Consider the following 19,925-nt stretch of genomic DNA (forward strand, 5'->3'; position numbering starts at 1 on the left):
TCTTTTCTTTTCTTTTCTTTTCTTTTCTTTTCTTTTCTTTTCTTTTCTTTTCTTTTCTTTTCTTTTCTTTTCTTTTCTTGTTTTTTTGAGACAGGGTTTCTCTGTGTAGCCCTGGCTGTCCTGGAACTTACTTTGTAGACCAAGCTGGCCTCGAACTCAGAAATCCGCCTGCCTCTGCCTCCCGAATTCTGGGATTAAAGGTGTGCACCACCACACCCCGCTGAGCTGCATTCCTGATGCCTCCTCCACTCTCTGTTTATACAAGGATTTGTTATATGTCACAGACTAGTCCTGAACTTGCATTCCTCTTGAAGCATCAGCTTCCTAAGTAGCTGGGATTATAGGTATAGACTACTGTGTCAGGTTCAAAACACTGATCTTTAAGGACCAATTTAAAATAAGGATGTTGGGCTGGTGAGATGGCTCAGTGGGTAAGAGTACCTGACTGCTCTTCCGAAGGTCTGGAGTTCAAATCCCAGCAACCACATGGTGGCTCATAACCATCCATAATAAGATCTGACGCCCTCTTCTGGAGTGTCTGAAGACAGCTACAGTATACTTACATATAATAAATAAATAAATCTTTAACAAAAAATAAAATAAAATAAGGATGTTTTTGTTTGGGGGGGGTGTTTGTTTTATAGGGATTTTTATTTTTATGTATATGGGTTTTTTAAATTTTGATTTATTTATGTGTATGAGTGTTTTGCATATATGTATGATGTATGTATGTATATGTATGTATGTACAGAATGTATGCATTCCTAGTGTCCAGAGGGACCCATTGGGTCCCCTGAAACTTGAGTTACATTTGGTTGTGAGCTACCATATGGGATTTGAAGTCAAATCCAGGTCTTCTGCAAGACCAAGTGCTTTTAACTGATGAGCCACCTCTTTAACCCCATGTGGGTGAGTTTTTTACATATATGTCCATATACCACATGTGTGCCTAGTGTCAACAGAGGCTAAAAGAGGGCATCAGATCTCCTGGAACTAGGGTTACAGACTATTTTGAGCTGCCATGTGAGTGCCAGGAATCAAACCCGGGTCTTCTAGAAGTATAGTCAATGCTCTGGATTGCTGACCCTTGTTTTTTGTTTTGCTGTTGTTGTTGTTGTTTTGTAGTGGTGGTGGTATTGTTGTTTCTGTTTTGTTTGATTTTTAGACAAGATTCCATTCTGTAGCACAGGCTGGTTTTGCACTCAGTACATATCTAGACCAGGCTACCTCAGAAACCACAGGCATCTTTCTGTCTGCTTCCTGAGTACTAAAATTACAGGCCTAAGCCATTATGCAGGACTGGACTTTAATACCTCAGTAAAAGTTTTGTTCTGGGTAGAAAAACACCCAAAATACTGCACAACAATAATTTTGGGGAAGATCAGAAGTTCCAGAGAAAATGATCTATTAATATTCTCTAAGTCTACTCATTTGATACACAGGATCCATCTAGTGTATTCCAATACTCACTGACTGGCGTGTTCCAGTTTCACACAAATTAAATACACACAAACTACTATTACTTGAGCAAAACTTTTAAAAGTATGTTCATGGGCTGGTGAGATGGTTCAGCGGTTAAGAGCACCGACTGCTCTTCCAAAGGTCCTGAGTTCAAATCCCAGCAACCACATGGTGGTTCACAACCATCCGTAATGAAATTTGATGCCCTCTTCTGGAGTGTCTGAAGGCAGCTACAGTGTACTCACATATAATAAATTAAAAAATAAAATAAAATAAACGTATGTTCATTAAAAATGGTTTGATCAGATCTATGCTAGAATCAGAAATATATTAAAGTAAAACCAATGTAATGGTTTAATAAATAATATTGGCAGGAAATTTGGTTTCAACGTAAACCATTTTTTAGCAAACCTATATTTTATTCAACAAAGCTTGATTTTATTATAGTCAAGCATATTCTTATTCCAAAAAAGAATGGTTCTTCAGCTAAGGAGATGCTTCCACAGATACAATAGTTAACCACATAAGCACGAGGACCTGAATTTGGTCACCTCCAGCACCTAGGTAAAAAGCTGGGTATGGCCATGAGCCTACAACCCCTGTTCAAAGGGAGTGGTGAGGAGACATGCCTAGGCTGGGAAAAGGAAGAGACAGAGACAGCTAGGGCTTGCTGGTAAGAGCCTACTACAGAGAGACTCTGACTGAAGCAATAAGGCAGACAGCTATAGAGGGGACAGCTGATGTTTACACACCCATAGATCATGCACATACAATTTCTTTGAAAGGCGGCTTAGGGTGGTGGTGGTGGTAGTTTTTTGGTGCTAGAGACTGAACTTAGGGCCTTCAATATGCCAAGCAATGGGGTTTAACTACTAAGATATATTCCCAGTCTTTCCCTATTTTATTTAATCTGAAAAACTGCATTGTTTCTACTATATCATGTTATGAATAAAATCTGACCAGCCTAGTGCATAAAGTTTACTTGTTTAGCTCAGAAAGAAACACTACACCCATAGGACAACATAGTGAGCAATTCAACTCAAAGGCAAGTTAGGTTTTTCAAGGAGACTATGGAAGAGAGTGTTGCCACAGAGGCCCAAACCACAAGCCCAACAACCAACTTTTAAGTTAAATCTTGGCTTATGTTAAGACTTCCTTAGAATAGCACTTCTTGCTGGGCAGTGGTGGCACACGCCTTTAATCCCAGCACTTGGGTAGCAGAGGCAAGTGGATTTCTGAGTTTGAGGACAGCCTGGTCTACAGAGTGAGTTCCAGGACAGCCAGGGCTACACAGAGAAACCCTGTCTCAAACAAAACAAAACAAAACAAGAACAGCACTTCTTAGGAAGAATGGCAATACTGAAGAGAAAAAACTTCTGCAAAGCCTGTTTTCAAATATATGGGAACATTTAGGATTGAAGTTGGCAAAGGATGAGAAAAAGCAACAGATTTGTAAATTTGTAATGAGTTTTGTTCTAAACACAACATTTCAAAGGCTAGTAAACTAACCTTGGGTTTAGTTAGGGAGCTTTCCTAAACATCAGACTACAAAGTTACAAGAATAAAATGTTTACCTTCTTATATAGCAATTCTGTTTTGTTTGGACACAGGGTCTCATTTAGCCCAGGATGGACTCTCCAAGGATGACCTCGATCTCCTCCTATACCTCCTACATTCATTGATTACAGGCATGTGTGGGACTACACCCAGTTTATGTAGTGTTGAGGATGGAACCTCAGGGTTTCATACATGTATTCCACCAACTGAGGTACAAACCCAGCCCCATGCAACCTTCAGGAGTTTGTAACACCCATCAAATCCCTCTCCAAGGGAGCTAGATAGCAAATGTTTACTTTCAAAACTAAACTGAATTTTGCTTCATCATATACAGGTTATATATATATATATATATATATATATATATATATATATATATATACACAAAAGAAAAACAAGTTTGTAAATAAAAAGACAAGTAAGAAAAGGAAACAAAATACTATGATTTAACAGGAAAATAAAACTACCAAATAAAAGTGTCTACCAGGGGAATATTGAAGAGGAACTGTCATGATGAAGTATTTTTAAGACACATAGTGATCCAATGAAAAATCTCTGCTGTTGTATTTGCTCGACATGATTACTCCTTATTATTTATGTCCCTGCCTCCCTTTTAAACCACTTCCAATGGGTCAGCAAAAACATGTCAATTTATTTTCTTTACAGTCTATTTTTCTTCCTGATTCTTTAACTGTTCTTTGATCTGAGCTTCTATATATGTATATTTGGACTAGAAAAGACCTTAGGGATGATCAATACTACCATGTTTTCCAAGAGAATCCCAAACTAACTGTATCAGAATGATGAACAAGTAAGAATACTTTTTCAAGACAAGGTTTTATGCACCTGGAACTTGATATCTTCCTGCCATGTATCACTGTACTCAGTTTTTGAGGTGTGGGAAATTTAACTCAGGAATTCCTGCATATTAGGTAAACACTCTACCAACTGAGCTACATCCCCAGTACAACTTGTAACTTTAAATAATGAAAGTGAAAATTAAAACCCCAAAAGAGGAAGGTACTTTAAAGATGTACTCACCAACTAAAGTTGCACAAACATAAATTCAACTGTCAAGTCTAAAATTAACATGCAGAAAAGTTGCTGGCTGCCAATATAAAGACTTTATTCCCTAGATATCCTCTGATGCTCTATCTGGTATGTAGCACCATTTTTCCTCTAGAATATAGACTACCACACCTTGAAACTTTAAATGTAAATGGAAATTATATGTTTGTATACATAGTGGTGTCAATTTATATTCCAAACAAAATATGACATGAGGTCAAAACTGGAAATGTTAACATTACAGGGAAGCTGCAGATAACTAATTGGTCCATAGACAAGAGTTTTAATCTTCTGATTTCTAACTTAAAATATCTGGGGAAGAAATTTTTGCCCCAAGAGTTACATTATAAGGCAGTTGGGGGTGATTTAAAAAACTACTATAATTAACACTTTCAGTCATTACACAATCAAAAAGCAACTGAGAAAATGGAGGTAGAATAAAAAAACTGTACACTGATGGAACAGATACTATTTCCCAGGAAGAGTCTGAAATAAATTAAATAGATCATTTATGATCTAATTGGCAAGTCATACAGTGATCCATAAGCATGAGTATAAGATGGTGACCTTATACTATATATGTGTGTGTATGTATGTATATATACATACGTGTGTGTGTGTGTGTGTGACAAAAAGAAAAGAAAGAAAATGAAAAAAGAAAGATATTAATACAAGATAGTTAAAACCAGAAGTGATGGTACATCTGCCTGTAAGATTATGAGTTGGCAGCCAGGCAGTGGTGGCACATACATTTAGTCCCAGCACTAGAGGTGGAAGCAAACAGATGTGAGTTCAAGACCAGCCTCATTGTCCTCTTCCATCCAATGGTCACTAGCTTAGGACTTCAGGGATGTCTGAGACAGAACATAATTGAATTTCAACAAGATACTTCCTAATATTTTAAAGGTTATGGGCTGGGGAAATAACTCACTAGCTACCATGTAGGAGGCTCTAGATTCAACCCCCATCAGAAAGAGACTGAGAGAGTGAGAAAGAAGAGGAGAAAACAGGAAAGAAGGGAAGAGAAGGACGTGGAAAAGAAGAAGGGTAGGTCAGATGACCTAACACAGCTCTATCCTTATACACTTACCAGTGGCCTAAAATGAAAATACAGTTATCGTGTTTATCAAATTTATCAATAATTTAAATATATAAGAATGATCAAAAAGCTAAAATATGTTATCTAGCTATTTAAAAAGTCATAACCAGCTGATACCTACAAAAAAATGTAAAGTTTTCTTTTATAATTTTTTTTGTAGCAGATGTGCAGCTTGATCTTCATGTGGGTTCCCAAACAACTGGAGCAGAGGTTGTCTCTGAATCAGTTGTCTGCCACTGGATCTCCTTCCCCTAACTGGACTACCTAACTGAGCTTCAGAGGAAGAGGATGTGCTTAGACAGGCCATGACTGGATATCCCAGGGTGGGGTTGCACCCATGGAGGGCTTCCCCTTCTCTAAGGAGAAGGAGAGAAACTAAAAGGGAGAGGGATTTGTGAAGGTTGGAGGTAGCAATCAAGATGTAAAGTGAGCAGGGTAGTAGTGACACAGGCCTTTAATCTCAGCTCTTGGGAGGCAGAGGCAGGCGGATTTCTGAGTTTGAGGCCAGCCTGGTCTACAGAGTGAGTTCCAGGACAGCCAGGGCTATACAGAGAAACCCTGTCTCGAAAAACAAACAAACAACAAAAGATGTAAAGTGAATATATTTTTTTAAAAAAATCAACTACAAGAGGTCATATATATATATATATATATATATATATATATATATACACACACACACACACACACACACATATATATATATATATATATATATATATATATATACACACACATATATATATAAGCTCAGTGGTAAAATGCTTGCACTTGCCTAATACATGAGGTCCTAGGTTCAATTCCCAATACTGGAAAAGAAAGGAAATCAACTACACCTCAGACTAAGAATGGAGTTGTAGTTCAGTTGATGCAGTGCTTAGCTATATGAGTAAAGCCCCAGTACTATATAAATTGGGCATGGAGAAGTTTGAGCTCATCTTTGGGTCTGGTGTAATGGTTCACACCATTAATTCCAGCATTCAGAAAGCAGTCAGATCTCTGAGTGTTCGAGACCAGCTTGGTCTGCATACTAAATTCCAGGACTGCCAGGGTTATGTTGAGAGATCCTGCCCCAACAAACAAAATAACAGTAATCTTGAGGTCATCTTTAGCTAAATAGTGTATTTGAGGCTATCCTAGGCTTTACAAGACCTTTTCTCAAGAAAATCAACAAATGAACAAATGAAAAGCCCAAAGGACCAAAGAATGGGACAGCTGATGCAAACACTTGCTGCTTAGACCTGATGACCTGAGTTTAATCCCCAGAACTCATGTAAAGGTAGAATGAGAGCACATTCCTCAAAGCTGTCCTCTTGTCTCCACACACATGCCATGATATGTATATGCACATACCTCTTCCATTCCCACCCCAATAAAATGTATTAAGGCCAAACCATTAAAAAGAAAGAAAGAAAAGGTACAGAGCTGAGGAGACGGCTCAGCTGATGAAGTCCCTTCCAGGCAAGCATTAAGATCTGAGTTCAGGTGATCAGCACCTATTTAAAAGGCCTGTTTGTGGAGGCATGCCTCTAGAATGCCAGCACTGAAAAAGCAGTCAGATTCCTGGAGCTCACTGGCCACTCAGCTTAGCTAACTTATTGGTGCTCTCCAGGCTCAGTGAGAGACCCATTCTAAGGAATAAAGAGGAAAGCCTAATAGAACAGACACCCAGTGCCCTCTTCTGGCCTTTGTGCACACATCCCTACCATGTACACACATGCTCCACCAAATACACACAAAAAAACCTAAAGAGATCATCTGTTAAGGATTTCTAAAACGATATGTTTTCACATATGAATACAATTATTATCTAACAAGTCTATTAAGGAGAAAGACAAACCAGAGAAGCTTAGAAATGGTTGCTTCAGGGCTGGAGAGATGTCTCAGCAGGTAAGAATACTGTCTGTGCTTCCAAATGACTTAAGTTCAGTTCCCAGCACCCACATGGCAGTTCACAACTGTCTGAAACTCTAGTTCCAAAGGATCTGGTACCCTCATACGAACATACATGCATCCCAGTACTCGGGAAGCAGAGGCAGGTGGATTTCTGAGTTCGAGGCCAGCCTGGTCTACAAAGTGAGTTCCAGGACAGCCAGGGCTACACAGAGAAACCCTGTCTCACAAAACAAACAAACAAGCAAACAAACAAACATACATGCAGGCAAAACACCAATGCACAGGGAGTAAAAATAATAAAAAATTAAAAAATTATTAAAAATGAAAATAAATTGGGGGCTGGAGAGATGGCTTAGTAGTTAAGAAAACTGGCTGCTGTTCCAAAGGACCCAGGTTCAAATCCCAGCACCCACATGGCAATTCACAACTGTCTATAATTCCAGTTCCAGAGGATATGACACCCTCACACAGACATACTTGGAAGTGGAAAACCAATGCAAATAAAATTAAATTAAAAAAATAAAAATAAAAAAATTGTTGTTTGGACATTTTATATGTATTTATTATTGTGTATCCATGTGTATTGTGTGTGCATGTGCTGTGGCACAAGTAACACAGCACACACACAGATGTCAGAGGACAACTATGTGGAGTCAGTTTTCTCTTTCTGCCTTATCTTAAGTTTAGGTTTGAGAATTGAACTCAGGCCATCAGACTTGCATGGTTAGGCAGCAAGCACTTTACTCTCTGAGCCATCTTGCCAGCCAATCTTTGACATGTTTTTAAAGTTAGAGTAAGACTTTTTTCATGAACTCTAAAACATTTTCAAAAAAAAACCGTCAAAAAAGTTGACATTTAAAAAAGTAATTAAACATTTTTCTTTTTAACAAATGCCTCATTTGTTTTTCTCAAAGAAACAAAATATGCACTTTCATGTCCACCATCAAGGAGCAGGGAAAATTATATTCCACTCAAAAGACAGTGCTACTTGCCCTGCCTAAAATTTCCTTGTAAGGAAAAAACACCTCCTTATCAGGTCTGGGTAGAAGATGGTGGCAACACAGCCTCTTCCCACTACAGCCTAGCAAAACTTGGTCTTAACATGAAGAAAACAATCTTCCAAGAGCTTCAGAGCAGCTGCCCTCAGACAGAGCAGCCAGGTAGATCTGTGTAAGAACTGACTGAAAAAATAACTCTGATGTGGTTAAAAGTTAGGAAAGGAAAAAAGGACAAGATACAGTAACAACATTCTAGCCCTTGTAAGTAACCCTCAATGTTGCTGACTAGTGTGACATTAAATCTAAGTGAAAACTTTTAACAAATTTACTATCAGCTAACAAACTTTCCAATGGATTGTTTTTGTTCTTGTTTCTCTTTGAGACACAGTCCCATGCTGCCTAAGCTGGACTCATGCTGCCCTTGCAGACAAGAATGGTCTTGGTCCCTGCCTCTACTTCTCCAGTGCTGAGATTACAGGTGTGCACCATCATGTCCAGTTTTATGCCATAACAGGGTTCATGCATGCTAAGCAAGCATTCTTTCTACTCAGCTACATATCTAGACCTCAATGTCCATCTTTTTGTCAGGTGGGAATACTGCCCACGGGAGGAAAAACAAGCATTGTACTTATGAATGTTCAAGTTAAAGCTATCACAAGTTTTAGATTGGAAGATCAAAACAAGGGACTTTGTTCTCTTACTGATTTTTTTTTTTTTTTGATGGGGGAGGATAAGACTAGAAAACTAAAAATTCTTCTGAATGTTCAGTAGCAAATGCTCCCAGTCGAAACCCAATTCAGTAGCTAATAGTAAAGATTTGGTAATTGATCAGTCTCAGTGTTTATATAGGGACAATTTCTAGCCAAGGGAAAACACCTCAACTGGTTGCTGAAAAACAAAGGTTAATACAAAAACCACATGATCTGCATTTTCTTCATTAGTAGTACTTAGATTTTCAAAAATAAAAGAGGCAGGGTTATAACTCAGTGGTCGAATACTTGCCTGGCATGCACAAGCCCGGCTGAAAGCTCTAACTTGAGTACCACTATAAATCCCTACAACACACACACTCACACACTTATGCATGCACAAATGCCAAAGGGGGGGGCAGTAGAAGGAATATAATCTATGCAAAGAAAGTTATTAATTAGCTGTTTGAGTCTAACTCACTATTAAGTGATATACAACTACTAAACAAAGAGCAATGTTCTGTCCCTTTTCTGTACAGAATTAAGAACAAACTGGTAAGACTACTTCATATGGCTGCCAACCTTTTCTTTAGCTTCTTTTCTTACAGTCATGTTAAGTTTCGCAATACCTTCCACTTACTTTACATCCCCCATGCTTAAAAACAAATTGTGTTTGAGTTCCTCAACCCTTGTCCCCTTGTCCTAAAATACTATGATAGCTCTTTAGTTTGTAAGTCTGGATACAAAGAAAACATGAGAAAATGTTCAATTTCCTGAACTGAGTCTATTTCATTCACACCACTTAAAATATAAAAAAGGGGACTGGGGAAAAAGCTCAGTGGGTCAGTGCATAAACTGAATGTGGTGGTACACACCTATTATCCCAGCACGTGGGAGGTGGATGGAGGATCATGGTCATCCTCAGTTATCTCAGTCTGAGGTGTACTTGGGCTATATGAGACACTGCCCCAATTAATAAATAAGAAAATATGCAAGATAATTAAGATTAAGTTCAATTATCCATTAAATAACTCTTAATGAACAAAAGGGAAAATTCACATTTAAGGAAACAAAATTTATTTGTTAGTGTTTAGCGTATCTATAGTTTCTTCAGAAATTATCCTGCTGAAAAATGTTAAACATAGGAAACAAATGAGTTTGCTGAAAAAAAAAAAAACCCTGCACATCTCCACAAACCTATATTTCATATGAACCCTGAGAGATATTAAAACACCCTCTGCTAAGCAGAAAACAAAGTTAGGAAAGTAATAACACGGGAATCTGGGTAGGAGGTGCCCTGGGTAGTAAACATCCCAGTGAGTGCACATAATAAGCATTTCAGAGCAACATAGAAGTCCCAACGGGTCTCCAACTTGGACTGCAAAGTCCCAGGCCCACATCCCTGTGTTCTGAAAGAAATGAAACTTGGAAAGTGGAATACTGGAAAAATGACAATCAGAGCAGCGCCCTACTTTTCCTCTTCTCAACCCCTGGGCCAGCATTTTGGCTGGCTGGTCACCAGTCTGGGTGCCATATCCACCAAAAAACACTAAGCAATATCCTGGCGGTCTCCCGACTGAAGAAAGACCCAGAATGTATGTCAGTCGCTGTCTCTTCTCCAAATATCCCCCTTACCCTCTGGATTTCCATACTATCACCGAAGCGATGCCTTCCAGCAACCCAACCCACTCACATGTCCTCCTAAACTCATCCACTTAATCTGTCCAGATCCATACTTTCTGACACCGTGTCTCTCGCTGGTTCTTATGAATTCAATCGAAACGCCAGGACCCCCGTTTCCCAGTGCTTCACTTCGACCACACAACGCGTGCTTTTCACCTGAGCCAGGCTCTCGTCACCCAAACCTACCTCCTGCCTATTTACCTCTGCCTTCTGCAGTGCCAAGCCCTAAACCCACTTTTTGGGAAATCTTTTGAGTCTTCAACCTAGTTTAGCAGTCCTCCTCTCTCTTCTACTCCAAGATCCCTCCATTAGACTTCCACTAGACTTCGCTTCCCTCAGGATTCAACCCCCCTTTCCTCGCCACGCCCTGTGCCCCCCGGGGCTACTTACCCCAAGTTCTCCCCACACTTCAGTCCTCTGGCCCCGCCTTCCTCCAAAAGGAAGGAGGCGGGAGAAGAGAAGAGGGCGGCACTCCGCAAGGTAAAGGCGATCTCCCATTAGCGCTCATGGCCGCCAATTGTGGCTTCCTTCTCTCCTATTGGTTGTCTTTAGCCTACGCCCCACCCTCTTCCTCAGACAGGCCTGGCCACCGCCTCGGCGCCCCCGTCCAACAGACTGGGAGGGGAGACCCCGGCCCGGGACGCTGGGACTGGCCAGAGTAGAAGGAGAGACTCCTGTCAGGCCACGGACTAGCTCATGTTAACAGGACTCACCCGCTGGTAGCTCCGGCGCCTCCCGCCCGCCCGCGCTCGGTCCCACAATCTGTCTCCTGCTCCTCCTTTCCCCCCTCAGCGGAGCAGATACTTTCCTCCCGTCCGGCCAGGCGTGTTCACTTCTCGCGAGAAGTGGGGGCGAGGGCGCGACTCGTGGGGTTGAGTTGGACCGGGGCCTAGGGGCGGGGCTTGCTGTGAGCGTGGCGTGAGTGGAAGGTTGAGCGAGCGCTGTACACACGACTCACACGTGTTCGGCTGCAAAGTGTGGGCAGCGCGGGGAAAGCGGCCCTGGCGTCTACGCTGCGGATCTGTCTGTAGTTGTGGAGGTCCGAAGGTGAAGCCACGGCAGGGAGGGACTGGGAGTGTTTCAGGCAGCCCTCGGTTAAAGGGGAAGGAAGGGCGCAGATCCAAGAGAGGGACTTCAGTCACCAAGCTGGTGATTAGTTGTGTGAAGCAAGTTAACCAAGAGTCAATCCGAACAGGTGACTGCCTGTACTTTCTTCTTTACACTTGACAGCACCTCACTGGCCCGAAGCCCCTGCCCGGTGTGTGCTGTGTGAGCTAGGGTGGTGGTGTGAGGAAGTACGGTCCACTCCAGCTGCACCGCGGCGGCGCCCACCTCTAATCGGCACATAGAGGCAGGCGGATCTCTGTGAGTTCGAGGCCAGCCTGGTCTACACAGAGAATCCCTGTCTCGATATTCCCCACCCCAAAAAATGACAGTGGGTGACAGTCTAGCCTTCTGGGCCAGTTGGAAATCCTGCGTTAGACAAACAATAAAAGTAAGGGGGATAGCTCTGAGGAACCAAACCTGAAGTTGTCATCTGATCTCTTGGACAACCCTCCACACCTATGAACAACACACACACACATACACACAGAAAGTAGGACTGTTAGTGTAGCTCAGTGGGAAGCCTTAGGTTGGAGTCTGCACAGCACAGTGATTTTTTAAAAAAATCTGTATTTGTTACCCAGCAAGTATTTTACTGAAATACCAACAGCACATACTACGTCAAAAACAAAAGCACATGCAACACTGTCCTGGCCATGTGGAAAATTTCTCTGACAGAATTTTTATTTTACGGTTGAGAGAGAGAGATAGGTCATAAGTCAATAATTATACTTACTTCAAAAAGTGAAGAGCTCTTCAGGGTAGTGAGGCTGAAAGCAACTACAAGAGGGGAAAAACATTATTGCTAGTATTGAGAGAAGTCCTCTTAAGAAAGTTATTTATTTATTTATTTATTTATGAATGAGGCAGGGCTTAACTATGTAGCCAAGCTGTCCTGTAACTCATTTTTCCTGTGTCAGCCTCCACCTAAGTAATTGTATTAAGGATGAGCCACTTGTGGCCTGAATGTATACCATCTACATACCAGATGCCTACCTGTGGAGGCAAGAAAAGAGCACCAGGTCCCCTGAAACTGGAGTTACAAATGGTTAAGACCTGCAGTGTGGGTGCTGGGATTAGAAGCAAGCTCTTCTGGAAGAATGGTCAGTCCTCTTAACTGCTGAGCCATCTCTTTAGCCTGAGGAGTTGAATTATTAAGAGACAGCCTTGAGATTTTTCAGGAGAACATCAAATATAAGAGCTACATTTGAAAAACTTATCATGAAGAAGAGGCAGGTAGGTCTCTGTGAGTTTGAGACCAGTCTGTGATACACATGAACACACACAAATTATGTGGTTAAGACGGTACTTTTTGTGTGTGTTTTACTGTGAATAAAAGCTTCATGCTTTTCCTCTTTCCAGAGTGCTAGGATTACAAGCATGCTTCACCAGACCTGGCCCCCTTCACAGCTTTTTTGTTATTCAGCTTTCTGAATGTCCTGTCTGTGATCCTAGCCTCTTAGCATCCTCTCAATGGTGGAAGAATCCAAGTGATTTCTCCCTATATAGCAAAAGTGAAATAAAGAAGGTTTTTTTTTGTTTTGCTTTGCCTTTATTTTTAAATATGGAACACTTCACAAATTTTCATGTCATCCTTGCTCAGGGGCCTTGCTAATCTTCTAGGTATCATTCCAATTTTAGTATATGTGCTACTGAATCGAACACATGAGAGCTGTTTGTTTTTTATTTTTTCTTTTATGTGCACTGATGCCTACATGTATGTCTCTGTGAGGGTGTCAGAGTCTCTGGAATTGGAATTACAGAGTTGTGAGCTCCTGTGTGGGTGCTGGGAATAGAACCCAGGTCTGCTGGGAGAGCAGTCAGTGCTCTTAACTGATGACCATCTTTCCAGCTCCTAGTATTTAAAAAATACAATTATTCTTGTAATTAAGAAATGAGGCTCTGTTAGCTTCCAAGCTGTTCTCTTCTAATCTTCAGAAGAGAGAATGGTATGATAGAAACTGATCCTTCACTATGTAAAGAAAATAGTGCATAACAGAGATGGCATCATGAATCGGAGGGGAAGGGATTTTACACGTTATACTGACATACTTAGACATGTGATAGCAACACATATGAATCCTATGTTCCATGTCCTATTCTAAATGTTTTATGTGTGTTCATTTCCCTCTGATTTTATGTCATTAATCTATAACTCTCCTTTGAACTGCAGACTGACATCTCCAGCTGCCCACTTAAGAAATCCATGAAAACTGGGCGTGGTGGCACACGCCTTTAATCCCAGCACCCGGGAGGCAGAGGCAGGCGGATCTCTGAGTTCAAGGCCAGCCTGGTCTACAAAGTGAGTTCCAGGACAGCCAGGGCTATACAGAGAAACCCTGTCTCGAAAAACCAAAAAATAAAAAAAATAAAAATCCATGAAGTTGTCCACCGAGAATCTCACACTTACTGTGTCTAAAACAGAACCCCTCCTTTCTCTCCCACACATGTCTTTTTGCCAGTGTTAGTATACAAATCAATCAGTGTTCTTTCTCTTTGTTTTATTATCAGTGTATGTGACATGCATGTGTGAGTGCACATCACACATGTGTACACATGTGGTATGTGAAGTGCATAACACTACATACATGTGACAACAGAGGGTATCTAGTCAGTCTTGTCCTTCTACCATGCAGGTCTTGGGGCTCAAACTGAAGTCACTGAACTTGGCAGCAAGCACCCCTACCTAACAAGCCATTTTACTGGCTCTCTTTCTTTGTTTTTGAGACAGAGCCTTGTGTATCCCAGGCTGGCCCCAAACTCACTGTGTAGCCTAGGAGGAGAGCCTTGAATATCTGATCCTCCTGTCTCTATCTCTGGAACACTGGTGAAAACACCGCCATTCTCTACATAGACAGTGGATGGGATCAAGTCGTCCAAGACACCATCTTTCTAGAACTAGACTCTAGAGTACCATGGGACTTTATAGCAGTCATTCTTACCCTGAGGAAATTTCACTAAAGGATGAACCCAGGAATCCTGAAATAAGTTGTGGCCTCCCAAACTGACCTTGACAATCAAAAACACTGGTCTGCCAGGTAGACCTTCAAATGTATGTCCTCTTACCTTGATATCCTAAGTTTCTAAACTACCTTAATGTCCAAACTATAGCATTGTTTCTTTACCTTCAAAAAGTAATATTCTTCTCACAAAGATACTCATTCCAAATGATGACCCATTTATGGATCTATTCAAAAGCTCAAAGTTCAGTGAAGTGGGAATTTCTGGTTTTTTTGGAGACTCAATTATGGTTTTTGTTTGTTTGTTTGTTTGTTTTTTAATGGAAGCTATTTTATGAAAGGATATTTTGCTGAAGCAGACAAATGGGAGAGGGGATCTTTTGCTGAGAACAGACACACAGTATTTTTCTGGAAGCTGTCTGGTGAAAGGGCATGTGATGTTTTGTTGGAGTGGACACTTAAGAGGACACACCATGTTTGGAAAGCATGTAAGTATAACCCAACAGTAGATAACACTCTGGCTTTGGTTCTCCTTGCTGGTCTTAGTTGGCAACACTGTTTAGCCTTGCTGGTCTTAGTTGGCAACACTGTTTCTCCTTGCTGGTCTTAGTTGGCAACACTGTTGCATTGGTTCACCTTGCTTACTTTGCTGATCTTTGCTTGTCATGACTCTGTAAAGAAAAGCTCACCAAAGAACTTCTGGTGGTGTTCCAGCTGCTTCTAGCTACTTCAGGAGACTCATGCCAATAGCTGGAGTCTTGCTTTTTCTTCTGGATTGATCTGCTGCTGCTGATTTTTGTTTGTTGTTTTGCTAGTGGAGTGGACTGCAGACAACAGAGATTGGAATTGCCACAAGAAACTACTGCTGAACAGATCCACGTCCCCCTTGTCCTATTAGCCATCTTCCTCCCCTACCTTTGGTCCATGGGCTATCAAGAAGGTTGAAGGGTTTAAGAACCATTAGTAATTTAGGTTTTGAAAAAATATAAGCCTACAGTTCAGAGTTTCATCTGAATTGTATGAACATACACTTTCAATGTGGACAATCTCCACATTGGCTTGTGTGTTGAAGTATGGTCTCCGTGCAGCAGTGTTGGAAGGTAGGACGTGACTAGACCAGGAGAGCTCCCACTTTATCAACAGACTGTTCTTCTGATGGGGTTCATTGCTCAATGTGCTGTTGGAGGGGAAGAAACTTCAGAACATGAGGCCCATTTGGAGTAATGAGGTTGTTGGGAACATGTCCTTGAAGGATAGGTTGGTTCTTTTTAACTTAATGTGCGTGGTATAGCATGTACATGTGTGTGTGCTCATGTGTACATGCATGTGGAGGCCTAAGGTAGACAGCAAGTGTCCAAGGTGGAGATTTAATTTTTATTTAGTTAGCATACAAAACAACAGGTTTCACTGTGGCATTTTCTTTGTACCTGAGTATCATTACTGTTTCCTGTCTTCCCTCTTGCTAGTTTTTCCTAGTGGTTCCCTTCTACTTTCAAGTCACTTGTCTATCTGTGTAGCTATGTTGATTCTATATTCTGTCTCTGACAGGAAATATTTGGTATTGGTCTTTCTCCCCCCATCACCCTTTCTTGTTTCTACCGTGTCTTCCCTTCAGTTCCCTTGCTTCCAGCAACGAGTCTCCTGCTCTCGGGTCACACATGAATGAAAGCCTACAAACGAAAGGAATGCGAGCTTTTCTTTCTGAGTCTGGTGTATTTTGTTAAACATGATGATCTCCAGTTCTACCCATTTTCCTGAAAATCACATTCTTCTTTATGGCAGACTAAAACTCTGTCATTTATGTTCATGTTTTCTTTATCCATTCATGTCTTCTGTGCATCTAAATTGCTCTCATATTTCAGGCTACCACAAATAGTTCCCCTGGGGCTGGAGAAATGCTTCAGCAATACAAGAGCCCTTCCTGTTCTTCTAGAGGACCTAGACTTGATTCCTGGCCCACACATGGTGGCTTACAATCATCCGTAACGCCACTCCCAGGAGATCCGATGTCCTCTCCTGTGGGCACCAGGCACTCAAGTGGTGCACAGACATACATGGCAAAACACCCTTACACATAAGATAAAACAAAAATGAATAATAAGTGAGTCGTACCTCAATGCCCAAGAACGGAGCAGCTTACCCATCTCTTCTAAAAGTCAGCTCTTGAATAAGTCTTACCTCCTTCTGGATGACCTTCTTCTCCTGAGAACTGAATTTTGAACAATAAGCTGATAGACTAGGGTCTGGCAACAAGTACCATCAGAAGCTGTGCCACTTCAAGACCATCATACCTACGTTTATGTCTGGGAAGGACTGGTGTCAAGAGAGGGCACTCTTCGGGTCACTCCTATTTGCACACTCACACACTTCTGCCCTCACTGACTCCATTGGTGGTGCAGCTCTTATTTTACCCAGAGGGTGAGGAACTCTCCGCTTAGGATGAGCTGTTTCCAAGAGCGTTCACATTTCTGCACATCTCCCTTGAGGTCTATTCTCATGGGGTTCACTGTACTTGCACTCTGGCAGCTTTGCTTTGCATAGCTTCTGGGAGATCTTCACTGCTTCAGTGTGTTAGTTTGCTAGCAATAAGTTCTTTTAGTTCTCATTTATTTAAAAATGTCTTTGGGCTCAGTTGGTGGAGTGCTTGCCTTACAAGTGCAAGAATCTAAGGTCCTCAGTGCCAGAGAGGGAAAGACTGGAAGAGTCCTTGGTCTTTATGGCTAACCAGTGTTGTCTACTGGGTGAGACAAGTAGGAGATCTTGTCTCAAAAAACAAATGGAAGGCACCCGAGAAATGACATCTGAGGTTGACCTCTGGCCTCCACACATATGGGAACACATATCCAAGCACCCGCCCATACACACACATATGTGCACCACTATGAATGTGCATACCATGGGTACATCACAGGCATTCATGTGTATAGACTGGGTTAGTCTTGAACTTACAAAGATCTGCCTTCTTCTGCCTCCAGAGTGCTGGGACTAAAGGCACACAACACTACCTCAGAGTCCAACATGAGTCTTTATCTTTGCTTTTCAATGCTGTCTTGCTTAAGGTGCACATGCAGCACCTCTGAATCTTTGACGTTTTCTCGCTTGAACTTTGTTGAACTTCTTGAATGTGAAAGTTTGTGTTTTATCAGCAACTCTTTCTTCAAATATTCTTCCTGCCCCCTTTTCTCTTCACCATCTGTGGCATTTGATGACACCACAAACCTCTGACGTTCTTCTCGTGATTGCTAATTTTTCTTGTTGATCCTCAAACTGTTTAGCCTCCTTTGGGCATCCAAAGCTTGCTTTCTTCTGTCCACTGATGCCTATTGGGGAACTTTTCTTCTGATTTTCATGTTACTATATTTTTTCAAAACTAGATTTTCTATTTTTTTTTTCAATTTATTTGGGAGGAGGCACATGTGCCACACTGGTCAGCTGACAATTTGCAGGAGTCTGTTCTCTCCCTATATCATGTGGGTTCTGGGAATTGAGCTCAGACGGTTAGGCTTGGTGGCAAGTACCTTTACTTGTTGAATCTTCTTGCTCGTTCAAGTTTCAATCCTCAGGGAGACCCATTGCTTGTAGGCTTCTACAAGGCACATAGCACATCACAGTATGACCTTGTGACATAGTCAACTCATTTACCTTACGGCTGAGATTTCCAAGAGCAGAACAGGAAGTCCCTGATCTGCCTCCCAGCTCCATGCTTCCAGAAATAAGACTCAGACTCAAATTATATTTACAAACACCTTGGCCATAGAGCTAGGCTCTACTCTGAGTAGATCATAACTAAAGATACTTATTTATTTTAGCGTACATTTTCCCATGTGATTGGTTACCTGAACTCGGGCATCATGTGTCTATGCATCTATTTCCTCACTTCTTTTCAGGGCTCCCTCCCTGCCTCCTTCTCTTCCAGGATTTATTTTTCCTCCTGATGTCCCACCTCTATTTCCTGCCTAAGCCATAAGCCATAGGGTTTTTAATTGACAAGTGAGGCATCCATACAATATATAAGAGGATCTTGCATAAGACAGAGAGAGACTCCACTCTCAAATTTTACCCCTTCCAAATAGCTCCATTCTGTAGATTGAACCTTTATTTATTACACTAGCCTTTGAGAGACATTGAAGGTCCAAACCATAGTGCTTTTCTAGTAAAGTCAGACAAACTTGATAACATTTTATGTATGTATGTATATATGTATGTATTATGTATGTACATATGTATGTATGAATGTATTTGTTTATTTGAGATGGGGTCTCCCTGTGTAGTCTTGGCTGTACTGGAACTTGATCTGTAGACCAGACTGGCCTCAAACTGACAGAGATCCTCCTGCCTCTACCTTCCAAGTGTTGGGATTAAAGTCCTATGCCACCATGCCTAATGTTTTTAACTTTCTTTTTTTATTATGTGAGGTCCATATGTTCTTTACAAGAGATGTCTTTAAGCATTCTATATTATTTCATGTTTATGCCCACTGAAATCTCTGCTCAGCAAGCTTGCTGGTCCACTACTTATTTCATAAAGATTTTACTAAATGCGTAGAACCAATACATCTCTCAGTCTTTGCCAAGGGACTCAGTGTTTGCTGAGGCATGCATTCAACCCCCAGCCAGGCCGTTTATGATACTCCTTCACTTCCTGCTGGGGTAGAGCCTGGAGTTGAATCAATGGTAAAAGTAAGAACCCCTCTGGTCTTTCCTAACTACACACAGTCCTGAGTATTCACATACCTAATGTATGTGTACATTCTAGATTCCCAGGAATACCTTAAGACTCTCCAAAGCCCTACACAGATACCACAATTCCTAACTTTTCCTTGTGTGCATGTTAGTTACCTTATCTTTTGTCCCAATTGTTATCTACTATCACAGAATGCTGCCACATTAAACAGTTACCTCTTGTTGTTTAGACAAATGTTTCTGACATGCCCAGCATGGCCCCAGTTGAGTAAGCGAATAAAGAAAAGACAAACAGACCTTCAGAAAATATGGAATCTGGTAGATTGGGTTTGCTGATGAGGAAGCTTAGGTGCTTATTTATACAATTGAACTGAGAAATAGTTTTATTGTATATAGCTGAACAAGGAGGAAGACTGTCACACGCAGCTAAACAAGGAAGCTGGCTTATGGCATACAACTAGATCAAGAGGGCAGGTTTAGCTAATCTCAATAGTAGCAATTTCTATAGGGGAGCTTTCTTCAGGTGGTAAATATCTGGGGGGAGAAATCAATGGAGGACATTTCTGCACACACTATCAACACAAGCAAATGGACCAGCAGAAGGCTTTGCCATTCTTCTGAGCTGGGATGGGGGAGGTTTTACCATTTTACAATTGGTCTGAGGCTATGGGGTCCTTGACATGGCTATACTGTGTACCTCTGTTTATTCAGAACTTCCTCCGTTCCCC

The 19,925-nt window shown here is 41.3% G+C and overlaps 1 protein-coding gene and 1 non-coding gene across 6 annotated transcripts in view; both read right to left on the reverse strand.

Annotated features, from left to right (window-relative positions):
* Atf7 (activating transcription factor 7) overlaps nt 1-11,298 on the reverse strand; it is a 95,548-nt gene extending 84,250 nt beyond the window's left edge. For 2 of the 5 annotated variants that reach the window (XM_021216599.2, XM_029547817.1), the window contains exon 1: nt 10,842-11,158. The gene's annotated coding sequence lies outside the window, so the exon portion shown is untranslated. The other 3 variants (XM_021216598.2, XM_029547815.1, XM_029547816.1) reach the window with 3 other exon arrangements.
* A 1,815-nt stretch (nt 11,299-13,113) lies between these two features.
* On the reverse strand, nt 13,114-13,220 carry LOC115062478. The gene has a single exon (XR_003842430.1). It is a non-coding gene; the product is annotated as a U6 spliceosomal RNA (small nuclear RNA).
* Between the last annotated feature and the right edge of the window lie 6,705 nt (nt 13,221-19,925).

The sequence above is a fragment of the Mus pahari genome, chromosome 17, assembly GCF_900095145.1.
Source record: "Mus pahari chromosome 17, PAHARI_EIJ_v1.1, whole genome shotgun sequence".
Classification (NCBI taxonomy): domain Eukaryota; kingdom Metazoa; phylum Chordata; class Mammalia; order Rodentia; family Muridae; genus Mus; species Mus pahari.